Genomic DNA, 17,192 nt, shown 5'->3' with positions numbered 1-17,192 from the left:
GTATCACTTTGCTTCACCTCCTCTCGCGCCATGCTTTCCTACCTGACTCTCGACCACTACTAACACAGTCGACATGACAACACTCAACGAATTTGTCTCCCAAAGAACTTGGTACTCCTGCTGATATGGTACCTTTCATTTGTTTGATGGCCTTCCTTGGTTGGGAACCACAGTCGTAATATACGGTTTGAATGAAATCATTGCCGCTATTTCAGTGTAAGATTTTATTATTTAATTGTTTCACTATCGAAATTTCGGCTGTAGAGCCGTTTTCAAGTGGAAAGGTAAAAACTGAAAATAGTAAAGCGTGTGGATAACAAAGTGCATCGCATAACGTGATAACATTTGATAGACACAATTTTAAGCTGCAGTAAAAAGCCAGTAAATATCAGACATGTCTGAGTGACATTTCGTCGTCGAAATATAAATAAACACACGTGGACATATATACCATTTGTCCCTCCATATGATGCGCATTAAATATAGGGATTGCAGCTAAAATTACCCACGGTATAGACACACTTGAAAATACTGTGCTGTGATAATGCTGGCCAACACAGTGCAGTAATAAGTACTTACCATATTCAAAAATGAACTAACATTCATATTCGTCTGTAGTACTTCAGAGATTATTTCAGATGTCTTTAGAGTACAAACGCCGTATTAAGAAAGGGGAACAGGTTGTTTTTTCCGCTCTGCATTCTACAAAACTTATAAATTCATAATTATCCCAGCATCTCATAGAAACTTAACCTAGAAAAGGCGTCCTTAATGTTTGAACATAACCTTTCTGAAATTAGGTTTTTATTTAAACTGGCAAAATTAGGCCCACCAAGCCTTCTATTGTAACTAATGAGGCATTCTACATATCGAAAAGAACATTATAAGTTGCATCCTATATATGCACCATTACATAATATTTATAAATTACTATAGTTCAGAAAGGAAAAAAGAAAAACAGTGTATGTTCGATCATGAGACGTACAGCCACGTATCTTTTCTAGTTTCCTTCCAATTATTTTTTTTTATTAATGACCCAATTTTTTTATAAATAATTGCTTTATAATTAAACTGAAATGAAACTACTGAACATATTGCCAAATGGCTGTGTTACAATGTAAGTTTGACCACTAGGAGTGCTGTAAAAAAATTTCATCTCTCGAGCTTGAGTGTATTTTGAGAAAATGTTCCTTATATTCGAAAAATTCTAATTTAGGGGAAATGGCTATCAAAGTTTCTCAATACATTCCTGCACTATAGGATGGATTATCAGGGTCTTCTTCTTCATCCTCCAAAAGCTTCCTCTTCTGTCTTCTTTTCTGGCCTGTTGTTCCATCATACTTCATATGCCTTTCTCTTTTTTCTGCTCCTTTTATCCTTTCTCTGTCAATATTTCTTAGTGCTCGTACAGTGTTCACCCCAGCTGAAAATCCTAATGCCTTCAGAACTTCACACTTCACACTGTTCCCTTGGTTGTAGGTTGCTATTGCATCATAAATGACCAAAGTACAGTGTTTTTATGCTTACAAACACCCTTTTAGGAATCACTTTCCAAATCAAATTGTTTACGCTCTCAGTAGGATTCTGCGTCTTTCCATGTAGACATTTGTGTAACAATTCTGGCTGTGCTGTCATGAAAAATTGGTTTTATTGCATTTATCACAGCTGCTGGCAAACCATGTTTGTGATCATAGTCCTTTTTTGCATTATATTTGCACCAGGAATCTTTTGGGCACAGGCTGTGTAGAGGGTATTCATTGGAAGAGGCAGTATGAGGGAACGATGCCCACACTGCTTTTTGCATGTCACTAACATTACTAGTATTTTGCCTTATAGCATACCCATAGTATCTCTGTAGACGTTCAATCACCCCACCAGTAAGCCTGCCTCTCCCTCCTATTGTCTTTCCATCACTGTGCTTACTTGAACCCAAAGTTTGTTTGAGCCTTCGAAGCCGTGCCCCCATATGCTTTTGCACATGCCCAATGCATTCCAACTTTTCAACTACAAATCCATTTCCATATGGTTTCAGTTCCTCTATAGTCTTGAAATCTTTGGAGTCACCATCCCCAAAGTAGTATTTGTACCTAACGTTGTATCTGGGAACTGAACGTTCAAAAATTTGTTTCACTCCATCCACTTCCATTGCTCCACTTGATCCACTAAAATTTGCCTCACAGGTTCCACTGTGCTCTCCTTTGATTTTATTTTTGCACCTACAATGTTTTGATAATATTGCAACATCTATCACTTTTGCACTATCACCACAAGTAGCAGTTACAACCCCATTCAGGGATTTATGACCCCTCTTTTGCCAGGAACCATCTAATGCCACTACCAAATCCCTAGAACCACCATTCATTTCTACAGATTCCTCCACTGCTTCCTTCATGGTTTTCAAAGCCACATCTTCAACAGAGGATCCTATCAGTTCACAGTAGTACCCAAATTTGCTTGGAGGCGATGGCAAGTTCATAATACCACAAAACAGTCAGCAGCAGCAGACCCTTTTCCAATGGATCGAAGACCATACACAAGTCGAACATTCACATCAAACGCTCTAGATCGTCCATTTTCACCAAAGAAAGTAGCATGTGAATTGTAGAAAGTCACTTGATACTTGCAACATGCACAGATTATCTTCATCTCACAAGCTAAACCAAAGTGCTTTGTTATCTCTAGTCCCACTCCTACACTTGAACACATTTTGCACAGAACACTTTCTTTCAGCACAGAAGATAATAATCCAATATTCAGTACTTCGTTAATATCATCACTGTCACTAACATATTCACGAAATCTGTCACTTCCACCAGTCAGCTTCTTGCTAGAAGATGTCACAGGGCTATGGCTGGCCATGTGTTGCTTAGCAGAAGAACGCACTGTTTCAGTAATTGTAGTATCGCAACTTGGTATTAGTGTTAACTTTCTTTTCCCTACGTTCGTCCTCTTCTTATATACACGGTTACTAAAACGTGGCATCGTAACCAGAAAATGCTTTACACAAGAAGTATAATACTACCAACAACAGGCGCAACACTGAACTAATTCGAAACGGTAAACAGCAAAGAGACGATGTTCCGCGGTCTTAGCGCTTCATTTGTCACAGAAAACAATGTAGCCAACCTTTGCACACTCGCTGTATGCGTAACAGGCCGAGAAAATCCCAAGCAGTTCGCCAGGAAGTCACGAGAGGGTGTTAGATGCATTCAGCGGCCGCCCATTTCCTCTGCAGGCGTGGGGGGAAAATGATAATAACTCCACTTCTAGGGCGAGTAGAACAATAATTCAAAGTTTACATTAAAGAGGAATGTTCCAATTAATTTTCGGTAGCAAAAAAAAAAAAAATCGTAATTTTTTGGATTTGACCACCTCCGGCTCCCCTTAAGTGAGGGGTGCTCAGCATTAAGGTCATCAGAGCCCTTAGAAATTATAGGAAGGCAGATTTAAACTTCGAGCGCTAGCAAAAACAGGAAAGTGATAACCTGCAGTTAATGAAGATCGTGGAAAATAAAATGACACGATTAAAAAATGAAAAAAAGGAAGTGTAACTAGGAGAAGAAGGAGCATTTTATTTACTTTTAGACAGAGTAATATTGGCCATATACATCAATTTTCGTGGTGAAATGTTATGAGGGTGACAGAAGGAAGTGAATTAATATTTCCTAAAAAGCAGCAAGGCATAGAATCATGCCCAGAATGTAGGGTAGCTTCATCCAGAAGCGGGCGGCAGCAACAAATGGGCAGAGATAGGACATCATATAAGTAAGACCCTGTGTTTAGATTATGGCATGACAGGTACTTAATCTGTGATGTGAGGTACTGGGTACATATGCACTGAGGACCCAGTGATATAGATATACAGTACCTGATCAAAAGTAATGGACATTGACATGCGGTGTGTTCAGCCTTCACCGTAAACGCAACCTGAACTGTGCCGCGGACAGTTTCAATGAACAGCAGGTGTAATAGACAGCCAAGCAGTTGCAATAGATGGATGTTTTCAAATAGCCTTTACTATTGTTTCAACGGATTTAGTCCCGTTTTCCTCAGAAGGACAAACGTGCATACAATGCGATAACGTAACTTACAATCAAAACGTCATGGACCAATATTACGTGTCAAACAGAAATTACTCTCTACAAGTGTAGGAATGTCACAAACAACATGATATATACCGACATAGGACAAGTAGTACTTACAAACTTCACATTAGCAATCAGTCAGTAACGGTGTCTTTACATGACCTTTGTATGTTATGCTATCGCATTGTATGCACGTTTGTCCTTCTGAGGAAGACATGTTTAAATCCGTCGAAACTATGGTAATTATTAACTGGAAAACACCACTTATTCCAGCTAGTTGACTGTCTATTACACGTGCTGTTCTGTAACCTTTGCTGTAGTCCATCTACGTTCAAAATATTGACTTTCAATCTAGTGTCTGAGTGACTGTGGAGGAATGACAACCCATTCTCACACACGAGCCGAAACCACAGAATATAATGATATTGGAAAGTGGGGTCTGGAGCGAGATCTACGTTCTAACACACCCCAAAGGTGTTCCATTGGCTTCAGGTCGGGACTCTAGGCAGATCAGTCCATATCAAGAATGTTATTGTACACAAACCGCAGCGTAACACATGCTGCTTTACAACAGGGTGCATTCATGCTGACACAACCCTCGTCTCCGAACTGCTTCCATAATGTACGCAGCGTACAAGGCTGTAAAATGTTTTCACATCTCTCAGCATTTAATGTTTTCTGAAGCACAATAGAGGAAACGCACCCTAACCAAGGGAAACACTACCGCATCACCAAATACTTCGTACACACGATGGCAAGCAACGTTCTACAGGCGTCCGCGAACCCAAACCCGTCGTTCGAATAGCCACAGGGTAGACAGTAATTCATCACTCCATATGACTGGTTTCCACTCATCAACTGTCCAATGGCGCCGCTGTTTACACCACCACTGACGACAGAAGGGCGTGACTTTTGAGGAACTGCTCGATCATTGTAACGACATTGTAATCATTGTGATAACTGGACTTCTCATAGAAGTTTGAAACTGACGAGCGATTCCTTCCAAGGATTTCATTTTTTTCCACGACCATCCTGTGCAATGCCCGACAGTCCCTATCCACCAGTACATGAGGTCTGCCTAGTCTTGCGTCACCTGTGATATGTCTTTTCTCGGTTTCACTTCACCAAGAGTCGATTTAAGCAGCCATAGAAGGGTTGAAATGTCCCTAATGGATTTATTACTCAGATGACACGCCCTGCAACACCATATTCGAAGTCACTGACCTTTCCTGAACGACCCACTCTGCTGTACTGCTTCTGTACTGGCAACAATATACTCTCCGTCTCCATTTATCCCTGCAGGTCGATCTCTCGTGACATCCAGCGGTCAATTCAGGGTACGTAGAGCTGTCTTTATACTTTTTGATCAGATAATATAGTGAATGATACTCATGTAAACTGTATGGCTGCAGCCAACCGAACTCATATCCTTATAAGACTCATTGTGCTCTAAATCACTAGGTGGTGTTTTCCTGGGAATGAAAACCTAATCAGATGTCTAGACTACAGCATGTCACGGGAGACGTTTTGTTACTGTGTTCCCTCAGAAAGGGAGCAGCGGTTCTATTTCCGCGGAAATCTACCTGCCGCTGTCCTGCATATTAGGCGGACTGCTCCGTATTCCAGCGAGACGCGCCTCCGTAGAGCGGGAGCAACGGCCGCGCGACATTTCGGAGCGGCGCTGATCCGCCTGCAGCCTGCAGCGGCGCGCACAGGTGGGCCCACTGCAGCTCGCACGAAGTCTGCACTCGCCTTTCAGACGACCCGCATTCACGGCAGGTGCGGTGTTCGCTCTGCGCTCAAAAATAACAGAAGCCGGAGGACAATAACACGTGGGAAAGTGTGCTAGATTCTCCAGCTGCCTCGCGCCAGCGAATTTCTAGCTTGACTTTGCAAACAACGGCTGTGAACCTCGAGTGAAGCGTACAGGAAGGAAGATCAGGGTTTAACATCCCATAAACGATGAAGTACTTACAGTATGAGCAGCAGATCGGAAATTAGAAGGATGGGGAAGAAACTTGGCTGTGCCATTTCAGAACAATCATCTTGGGTTATTCCTTAACCCTTCCACGTATGTGTCCAACGATGGTTAACAGGGTTTGAAAGAAAATGGTTCAAATGGCTCTGAGCACTATGGGACTTAACATCTGAGGTCATCAGTCCCCTAGAACTTAGAACTACTTAAACCTAACTAACCTAAGGACATCACACACATCCATTCCCGAGGCAGGATTCGAAACTGCGACCGTAGCGGTCAAGCGGTTCCAGACTGAAGCGCCTAGAACCGCTCGGCCACGCCGGCGGGCTAGGATTTCATAAGACGACTATTAAACACATGTAAAACTGGACAAATCAGTGGCGTCGAACCTGTGATCACGTGAAAAGCACGTAAGGGGTGACAGCAACAAACGAGCGCCTCACAAATGAACGTCGGAGAACTGAATACTTTACTGCACAAACCATTTTCTTTACGGCACTTTTTTAGTGCAACAGCGCTGACCACCTCTATCGGCATGTTCGCGCCATGGATCCTCGACTGAGAAATTAGGCGCAGCTGGCCACGGCACTGGAGTGGACAAGGCTCCACATCCCTGTTAGTACCTTCCAGAACCGCGTTGACGCTCTTCCTGCACGTCTCGCATTGATCCGCGCCAAGAAAGGTGGTTATTCAGACTTTTGACACGCGGTAACTTAGATGTGACTGTGGCAGAAGCAGCAGTAGTAGAAATACTAGCAGAAGAGAAGAGTTTTGAACTATAGTAAACTTTTCAAGTATTCGCCTCTAGCCAGAATGTAACAGAAGTTTAAATACACACATCAAAAAAAGTTATGCATCACCTCGGATCCGAGAGTTCCGGAGCCTGTACAGGAAACTGGAATAAACACAAACATCATTTCCGCCCTTTTTATTGCACATGAAAACATCACATTGCATGTTGTACCACCACAGCGAGACCTTCTGAGGTGGTGGTCCAGATTTCTGTACACACTGGTACCTCTAATAACCGGTTGCACGTTCTCTTGCATTGATGCATGCCTGAATTCGTCGTGGCATACTATCCAAGGCACTGTTGGTCTAGACTGCCCCACTCCACAACGGCGATTCGGCGTAAATTTCTCAGAGTGGTTGGTAAGTCACGTCGTCCATATACAGCCCTTTTCATGCAAGGCACGTTCGATAGGGTTCATGTCTCGGGAACATGCTGGCCACTCTAGTCGAACGATGTCGTTATCCTGAAGGAAGTCTTACAGAAGATGTGGACGATGGGTGTACGTATTGTCGTCCATGAAGCCGAATGCCTCGCCAATATGCTGCCGGAATGGTTGCACTATCGATTTGAGGATGGCATTCACGTATCGTACAGCCGTTACGGCGCCTTCCATGACCACCAGCGGCGTACGCCGGCCCCATATAAAGCCACCCCAAAACAGCAGGGAACCTCCACCTTGCTACTCTCGCTGGACAGTGTGTCTAAGGCGTTCAGCCTGACCGAGTTACCTCTCAATTCTTCTCAGACGATTGTCTGGTTGAAGGGATATGCGACGCCCATCGGTGAAGAGAACGTGATGCCAACCTGAACGGTCCATTCGGCATGTTGCCCCCATCTGTACCGCGCTGCATAGTGTCGTGGGTGCAAAGATGGACCTCGCGATGGACATCCGGAGTGAAGTTGCGCATCATGCAGCCTATTGCGCACAGTTTGAGTCTTAACACGACGTCCTGTGGCTGCACGAAAAGCATTATCAACATGGTGGCGTTGCTGTCAGGGTTCCTTCGAGCGATAATCTGTAGGCAGCGGTCATTCATTGCAGTAGGAGCCCTTGGGAGGCCTGAGTGAGGCATGTCATCGACAGTTCCTGTCTCTCTGTATCTCCTGAATGTCCGAACAACATCGCTTTGGTTGACACCGAGACGCCTGGACACTTCCCTTGTTGAGAGCTCTTCCTGGCACAAAGTAACAGTGCGGACGGAATCGAACCACGGTATTGACCATAGAGGCATGGTTGTACTACAGACAACACGAGCCGTGTACCTCCTTCCTGGTGGAATGACTGCAACTGATCCCCTCCGTCTAATAGGCGCTGCTCATGCATGGTTGGTTGTTTCTTTGGGTGGCTTTAGTGGCATCTCTGAACAGTCGAAAGGACTGTGTCTGTGATAGAGTATCCAAAATCAACGTCTATCTCCAGAAGTTCTGGGAACGACGGTGATGCAAAACTTTTTTGATGTGTGTATTTTCTTATTCCATCTTTAAGTGATGTCATTCAAATTATGTGTGCTGTAGTCTTCTTATGAAAGAACAGAAATTATTCCGGGAAACTGGGTTCTTCCAAAAGTGAAAGCATGTTCCAAGGTACAACGTAGTCATACCTAGGATCAAATTTTCTTTTGAAACTTAAAAGTGTATAAGCAATACAATGTTGTCAATACTGTATTTAGTCGTCTTTCTGTTACTTTATTGCTCTGTTACACACCAACAATCAATCACTGTAATTAGGGTAAGTAGAAGATAAAAACCAGTGGCAAGTTAATACATTGAGTAACTTCAGCTCTTGCCAACTACAACAACTTTCCGTTCTCGGGACACGTAAAACTGACATTAAAGAAACTCAGTTTATCTCCAAGTACCACATATTCCATGGTAAAAGATCTTCACGTGTTCAGGGTACAAGATGGTGCACGACTGGATGGCGTGTACAGGTACACGACTGGCTAAGTATTGTTTAACCATTCATATGTTATAAAAATAATTCTAAAATATATAGCATTTTACTTATCACAAGTTATGTATCTGAAGAATTAACAATATGCTCTCCAGGACAAACAAAACAAACAGAAAAAAAAATTAAGAAATAAACGACGTACCACAAAGAAATTAGTCGAATAGGGAAGAGTTCAGTGGAGAAAGAGCTTCACAAATTGAAAGTCAGTAGGCGTTGGTCAACCTCTCCAAGAGTCATTCGGTTTGACATTGGTTGCTAGAGTTATTGGATGTCTTCCGGTAGGATATCGTGCCAAATTCTATCAAACTGGGGCGTCAGACCGTCAAAATCCTGAGGTGGTTGACGTGTCCTGCCCATAATGCTCCAAAAGTTCTCAATTGGGGAGATATCTGGCAGCCTTTGTGGCAATGTTATGGTTTGGCAAGCGCGAAGACAAGCAGTATAAACTCTCGCCCTGTGGCATCAATAGCTACGATGCCACATTTTTTTTTACATTAGGATGGGGCCCCTCCATGCCCACACCAACGTGTTGACCAAACCAAAAGTTCTAATGTAACCTCCGTATGACATGTTAGTTTTTGAATCAGAAGTCACAGGATGCGAGCTGTGATATTATCCATGCGTCTGGGTAAGATTACTCATTAACATGGTCTTTCAGGAGATAGAAAGTGGAGGAAAGCGATCGAAGGGTAGCGGTTGTAAGGGCAGAGGAAAAAAAATGGCAACGCAAGCGCCAAGGGAGAAAAACCTCTGCGACGATGCCACAGCGTAGGTGCCCGTTCTTGGGTTGGTACTAAGAGAGCGAAAGATCTTCGCCGACGACAGCGCCCTCTAGCCGGCGCTGTGCATCTCTATGAGCGCCGCTCTAGATTCAGCCATATGATCACGAGCGGACGACCTAGCAACATTGTTTCATTATCATAGTAGGCGAGCCACTGCAGATTTTACCTTTGTAACTTCTAGTCGATGTTAGCTTTGATTAATGTACGGCTTCGCACCTACGTGCTCATCTAAGCCAAAGTTAAGTAATAATTTATGTATTCATATTCTTCCTATAGTAAAGGTGCTTTTATTTACACGCAGTACCGAAGTACCTCATCTTCTCCTGCTCCTACACGCGTCCTTCACTCTCGGCCCATTTTGCAGAAGCAGTTCACAGGAGCAGATCCACGCGTCACCTATCCAGGCGGGATACAAGACGCCCTGTGCGGGCGGGCTTATCTTGCTGAAACGTAAGCCCAGGATGGCTTGCCATGAAGGGCAACAAAACGGGGCGTAGAATATTGCCGACGTATCGCTGCTCTGTAGGGTGCCGCGGATGACTACTAAAAATGTCCTGCTATGAGAAGAAATGCCACCCCAGACGATCACTTCCGGTTGCCGGACCCTATGGCGGGCGACACCGATGTCCAGTTGTCCAGGACATCTCCAGACAAGTCTTCGCCCGTCATTACGGGTGAATTCGATGCGGGATTTATCAATGGAGACAATTCTACTCCCGTCAATGAGATTCCAGACCGAAGAGCTGTCTGAGGAAGGTGCAGATAATGTGTTCGTCTGTAGAAGTACATCACATCTACCGATTTCCGCTTCATTCGCATAATTCCTTCACGGTGCGCCAGTTTTGTATGTATTCCAAATAGCTTTTATATGTTGTACACCACTTGACGCAACCTCATGTCTAAAAGCAGCAAAAACTGTTGAAAATGATAGAAACTGATGGCGATCTCTAGCGCACGTTCCTCCAAGTGATTCATAAGTGATTTAGACTATTGCTTTACACTTTTAACGTAAGACTATAGCTTTTAATGACAGGTTATGACGGCGTTTCAAATTTTTTAATTTAGCCAATAATTATATTAAATACTGAAAACTTTTATTCCCATGGGAGACGTTATTTAGGCAACCCGCAACGCAGATTTCAGCCGCTTACAAGGCGACAGCGCCTACTCGTCATCACAAATTTCGACCAAGCCGGCCGTTGTGGACGTGCGGTTCTAGGCGCTTCAGTCTGGAACCGCGTGACCGCTACGGTCGCAGGTTCGAATCCTGCCTCGGGCATGGATGTGTGTGATGTCCTTAGGTTAGTTAGGTTTAATTAGTTCTAAGTTCTAGGCGACTGATGACCACAGAAGTTTAGTCGCATAGTGCTCAGAGCCATTTGAACCATTTTTTTGAAATTCTAGATTGGAAATAAATATCCAAGAAAGGGTTGTACTTACAGCATCCACGAGGACTCTACAAACAGCTGTCCATTAAGGAACTCTAACAAATGTGTCCGAACAAAGAGATAAGACGCGAATTCTCATCAGTCGATGTCAATTCAAAATACTCTCTTTAACGTCCCGTATAACAAAGTATTTACATTAGTATATTCGCTTACCAGATTTCCAGTACCAATTTTACTTATAGCCGAACCGTGGACCATCAGGGAAAAGGGCGAGGGAAAAGTAATTCTCGCGAAACGATGGGATATGAGCAAAGTAACTCACTCGTGTACATCGTGAAATGCTGTAAGTCTTTCTGGAAAATCAGGTCAACAGTCAGAGTAATGGCTCATTTGGAACGAGGATTCAAAAATACAGTGGATAAATACGCCAATAAATACAGGAATGCTGTCATTATTCATCAGAGCCTCTGAAACTTACAACAGCCTTCTGCAAAAACATGTTGACTGATATGATGAAGCCGTACGTGCAGGAGAAGAAATTTCTTCTGTCAATCCCTTCGTGGGGAGACCGAGCAAATTCACATGCACTCCGCTAATGCAGTAGTGTGATGTCTTTTTTTTATCGTCAGGTACAGAATTTAATCAAAAAGATACAAAACGGTTTTCATCTGATCGATGTTGATGTTGTGGTCTTCAGTCAAAAGTCTGGTGTGATGCAGCTCTCCGTGATACTCCATCATGCGCAAGGCTCTTCAATTCCGAGTAACTACTGCAACCTACATCCCTCTCAATCTGCATACTGTGTTTATCCCTTGGTCTCCCTCTAGATTTTTACCCCTCACGCTTCCCTCCAGTACTAAATTGGTGATCCCTTGATGCCTCAGGATGTGTCCTACCAACCGATCCCTCCTTTCAGTCAGATTGCATCACAAATTTCTCTTCTCCATCTGATCGATAGACAAAAAGGAATTGCAACCAGAGAAGACTGCATCATCGTACATCACCTACAAGCATCGCCAACATGTGGCCAAATGATGCGCTATACGAGGTTTGGTGCAAACTATGCTATGCGGAATGTAGACAACGTTTAATTTTCTCATGAATGTTCAAAACAACAACATTATTTTAAAAATGCTACATTTATGAGGAGTGCAAGATACCGGGAAAATTATTGGCCGCCTGGTTTTACGATGAATGTCATCGCAGCAAGTATTTTAATCAATTTTACAATAAAAGAGCATCTAATTTTATACAAGACGTTCTCGTCTACGCCCTGCAATTCCTCCTTGGAAATTAGTTGGAAACCACAAATTATCATTTGCCTTTTCTTTTCATGCCGTTTATGAAAGTATTAACAATACTATAAACTGGGGATTATTACTGTTTTTTGCAATATAAGTTACGATCCCAACCGCTGACTCGAAAATATGCCGTCATCATAAATGGCTCATAAGTCGTTAGATTCACGCCAAAAATGCTAATTTTTTCTGAATCCTTTGTTATCTGGTGCTGCCCCTTCTGGCACTTTGATAACTGACCCAGCATTGCATATATGACCAATTTGAGAGAAATCGGCGATGACAAGTAGGCATTGTTCCATTTTTTTCTTGAAGTGCACATCTGATTGCAATGGGACCAAACGATTTTCAATGTAACATTCAGTTTTGTTACGGGATTATACGCCCATTGTAGCTTGTCTGACACTTATTTCGCAGTAATCTGCTTAGGATTCTCCACTACCTGTACAATTATGATCTTAAAGGTCCAACAGAAAACATAGTGAATCGAACCTTCTGTGCGTCTACACTTCCCATCCGGTCTTATGGTACAGCCACGGTGTTGTAAACCAATTTGTGACGTTGTTCACAGCGAGTAAGAATAATTAACATATTTACGTGAATCACATGCATATTACTGTTTAATTAAGTTTCTCTGGCAACGTCCCTGCTTCGCTGCAAGCGGCCGCAACTGCCACGTTAACGTCAGCTGCATTGTGTTACATAACTATGCGGCGTCCGTTAACAGTCACTTAGAAACGCTGGTGTCCTAATTATCGCCACTGGTATATTTCTATTTTTCCTTCATATTATACTCCTAACACAAAAATTCACGGTATATTGAATTTTACTGACAGAGTCTGTGGAATTGGGAAGCAATGGAATCGGTGCAACGGAAAAGGTGACATTTTGAAGCGGTTGGTGAGACGTGATAGGATGTTCCATTGCATTAATTAATAGTCTGTGACAGACAAGTCTCCACGCTGGAGGACGATCGAAACATATTGTTATTTTATAACTTCGAAGTCTTTCGCGACGGGTTGATGTATTATGTGTTATTGGCGGGCTTGTCGTGTTAATTCTCGAAAATATTTCGAGCTTTCTACAATATCCAGCACTGTCTTCATCGGGATAGCCCAGACGTAACTGATGCATGAGAGGTCGGCTAAAAATGACCTCTTAAGCTTTATAAATTATTAGTAGCCATAGAATCGAAATTTTTAAACACATCATTCATGCATAATGAATTAGCATATCACTGACGCAATTCCAGTGCAAATTAATCTCACCTGAGAACTGTTCATTCACAAAACTAGTGGAGTGAACAAGACGTTACTTCAACGTAGGCAAAAGTCGCATTCGTACGTCTCAGTTGTCTCCGAAATGCAAGAACATGACATGTGCACACAGTTTGCATAATGAACGCCGGATACAATCTATATCATGGATTTTCCTGCAAAAAATACAAATACTTTTCGCTTCTTGGTCTCTCGATGTTATTGCCATTACTTTCTCAATCCTTTTTTTTAGAAATTTCCCTGACATTAGGATTCGCCAGCTTCGTTGTAAGTGGTTTCATAAATAAGTGGTCCAGAGACGGAAGCTAGTGAGTCGTATGTGGTGGAGTGCCGATTTTATGAAAGCTGTACTTCGGGCATAGTTGACAGCCTCCAAGTTTTTATGACTTACACGGACGTATAATATTCACAGAACAGAAGTTTCACAGAAGGATGTGCAAATTATACAAGGTGCTCCTTCCATTTCAAGAACAGCTGGACGTCGCCCAGCCATTTGGTTGATCTCTTCTAAACTGCCTTCAGGAACACCAATTAAGATTCTTTCATTGCTACACTGCCAGGGAAGGACAAAGAATGGTGTCCTGGATTGACTCCCAGACTTCATACCGAAGAATGTGGTCACACTTCTTCCTTCTTCGGCTGAATTCATTTTAGTAAACTGACTGTGCTATTTCAATGGAACAACTTTGACACGTTTTGTACAGTCGTGACACTGGATTCGTTGCAATTACAGATTTTATAACCACTCAAGAAATTAACTGATTTGCCCCTCGTTAAACCCAACTGCTCTCACAATACTGATCGTTTCTGAAACTTTGAGAGAAAGATTATGGTGCATTTCCTGAAGCGTAATAGAAGTCTTTACCAGTTGTTTTCGTTTTCTTCCGACTGAACTGGTATGGTACTTTCAATGGCTAAACAAGATGAAATGTTAATGAAATGTTAATTTTACAAACTCTATCTTTGTCAGTAGTAAAAACTTATCAGACAGATATTTTACGTAATGCAGTAAAGCTTCTTAGAACTACACGTTGAAAGCCAACATGAAGTGACCAAGTTCAATAGTGAATTAAATTAACTTGTCTCGTTTTGTAACAGAAATTCGATCAATCAAAGTGCTCTTAGGTATAGCGGTCTGAGGATAACGTCTTTGGCTGCTAATCACAACGTTGCAGGTCCTAGGTTCTATGAGAAGCACTGCTTAAATTTTGAACAAAAGTTGTCGGAAATGACTCCCGCAGACTTCCAGCATAAGAAGTCACTCTCGTTCTGCCAAGGACCTTGCCAGGATTGATGGAGGTGCAGGGTACTCTCTTGTTCTTGGAGTGAGAAACTGCTTCTACGAGGCCAGTTCGGAAAGTAAGTTCCGACCAGTCGCAAAATGGAAACCACTGTGAAAAACAAAAATGTTTTATTTGCAACAGTTAGCTACACCTTCCAGCTACTCCTCCGCATAGTCACCGCCCATATTTAGACATTTTTCTTAGCGTTGTACCAACTTTCCAATACCCTTCTCGTAGAATCACGCCACCTATGCTTCCCGAAAATTTTCTACGCTAGTCCACAGCTCTTTATCTGTGCCAGAATGTTGTCTTCATAGCTAGCTGTTCATGTGAGCAGAGGTGAAACTCAGGGAGAGACGGGATCTATTGTGAGTGATCAAACACTTCCGTCGAAAACGCTGCAGGAGCATCTTCATTGTCCCTTCAGAGTGCATCCGAGAATTGTCATGCAGAAGGAAACGTATGACAGGTATGTTTTGTGGGTTTCATGAATTCAGGCGAAATCTCACACCAGGCCCTCGTATTTGGCGGGAAACACCATTGTTCTGAGCATCTTTACGTGCTCACTGTGGCCTCAGAACTGAAAAGAACGACGTGACGCAGTCAACGGGCATACTAGAGATACTGCCTAACACATTTGTGCAAAGCGTCATCGAATTTTGCACTGTGGTTTCCATCTCGCACTCCATCGGACCTCGCATTCCGATTAGCCCTCGTAAAAGGCGGAAGACTCACCAATGATCAATGACATGGGGATGCTGAAGGCAATGGAAATCTCTGCATCAAATACGAACACTGTATATCCAAAGGACATGTGGCCTACAACTAAAATTGAAGTATCATTATGATCTCTCATTTGGAGAAAGATTCCATATTGCTCCTCTGACGAAAAAAAAGTAATTAGCCAGTGACAGCACAGTTCCATCGAAGACATGAGTAACACAGGAGCTCTAACTAGGCTATGTTGTCTGCTGGATCGGAGGTCACGAACTGGGCTGAGCCTCCCTCTGCTCGGCTGTATATGGGCCTCCGTGTGATGACGCTGCAGTGCTGGGCGCGAGAAGCGGCTCCGCCAGCGTCTCCCATTCGTAGGTGCGGATTGCAGCGAAACATCGCTAACTTCTGGAGTATCGATGCGAGTTGCCGACTTTGATATGGCACTGCGATCTTTGGACGATACCACAGTAAGAAGTCTAAATTTGGTAGTGGAGGTCAGTGAAATGAAATGAAAAGAAGACAAGGTTTCTAGTCAGATGAGTATAGGATAACATCGCCAGCTGCTGAAAATGATATAACGGGAGTATGATTCGTTATGAATAGAAAGGTAAATTACTTTGAACAATTCAGTGATAGGATTATTCTCACCAGTGCTGAAAGCAAACCAATGCCAATAACAATAATTAAGGCATGCCTCATAAGTAGAAGGTGAAGAGATACAGGGGACATAAAAGGGTATTGAACGGTTAACTCAGCATGTACTCGAATAAAGATGGGTTATGGAAAGCTGAGGAATGGGAAGGAACTGAAAACTGTGTTTAGCCGGAATATGAGTGCGTAGTGGGAATGAGATAGGAGAAAGATTAGTAGATTCTTGCAGTAAACACGAGCCGATAACGAGGAATACACTGTTCAAAAATCACTACAGCAGAAGGTGCCATATTTATAAAAGACCTGCCGACATTGGAAGATTCCAGCGGGATTACATCATTGTCCTACAAGGATTCAGAAATCATATGCTGGTTTGTAAGGCGTTCTCAGGACCAGATTTAGCCACAGATCGCAATTTAATAGTTATGAGGAGTGGGCTGAAGGCCAAGACAATCGTATGGAAGAATCAGTATGAAAGAATTGGGATACTAAAGTACTGTGGAATGATGAGAAGCATTTTAAGTTCGCTAAAGATGTGATTACTGAGGTAAAGAATACCATAGTATGCAGTTCAGTTGAAAAGTAGTGGACATCTGTAAAAAGAGCAGTCATAGACACTGGAAAAACAAACATATGTACAAAGAATGTAACTACGAGGAAACCTTGAGCAAGAGATGTTCCTCATTTGATCGAAGAAAGGAATGAGTAGAAAAGTGTTCAGGGAAAGACAGGAATGTATCAATAGAAATCACTCAGAAATGAAGTAAACAGGAAGTGCAGGGAAGCCAAGGCGAAATGAGCTTAGGATAAATGTGAAGAAATCTAAAAAGACATGAAATTCGAAAGGACTGACTCGGCACTTAGAAAAGTCCAAATTACCTTCCCCGAGATTAAAAGTAGTGCAGTTACATTAAGAGTGCAATCAGAATTCCACTGATAAACGCAGAGGAGAGAGAGTGTAGGTGGAAAGAGTAAATTGAAGGCGT

The sequence above is a fragment of the Schistocerca americana genome, chromosome 3 (assembly GCF_021461395.2).
Source record: "Schistocerca americana isolate TAMUIC-IGC-003095 chromosome 3, iqSchAmer2.1, whole genome shotgun sequence".
Taxonomy (NCBI): domain Eukaryota; kingdom Metazoa; phylum Arthropoda; class Insecta; order Orthoptera; family Acrididae; genus Schistocerca; species Schistocerca americana.
This window is presented reverse-complemented; position numbering follows the sequence as displayed.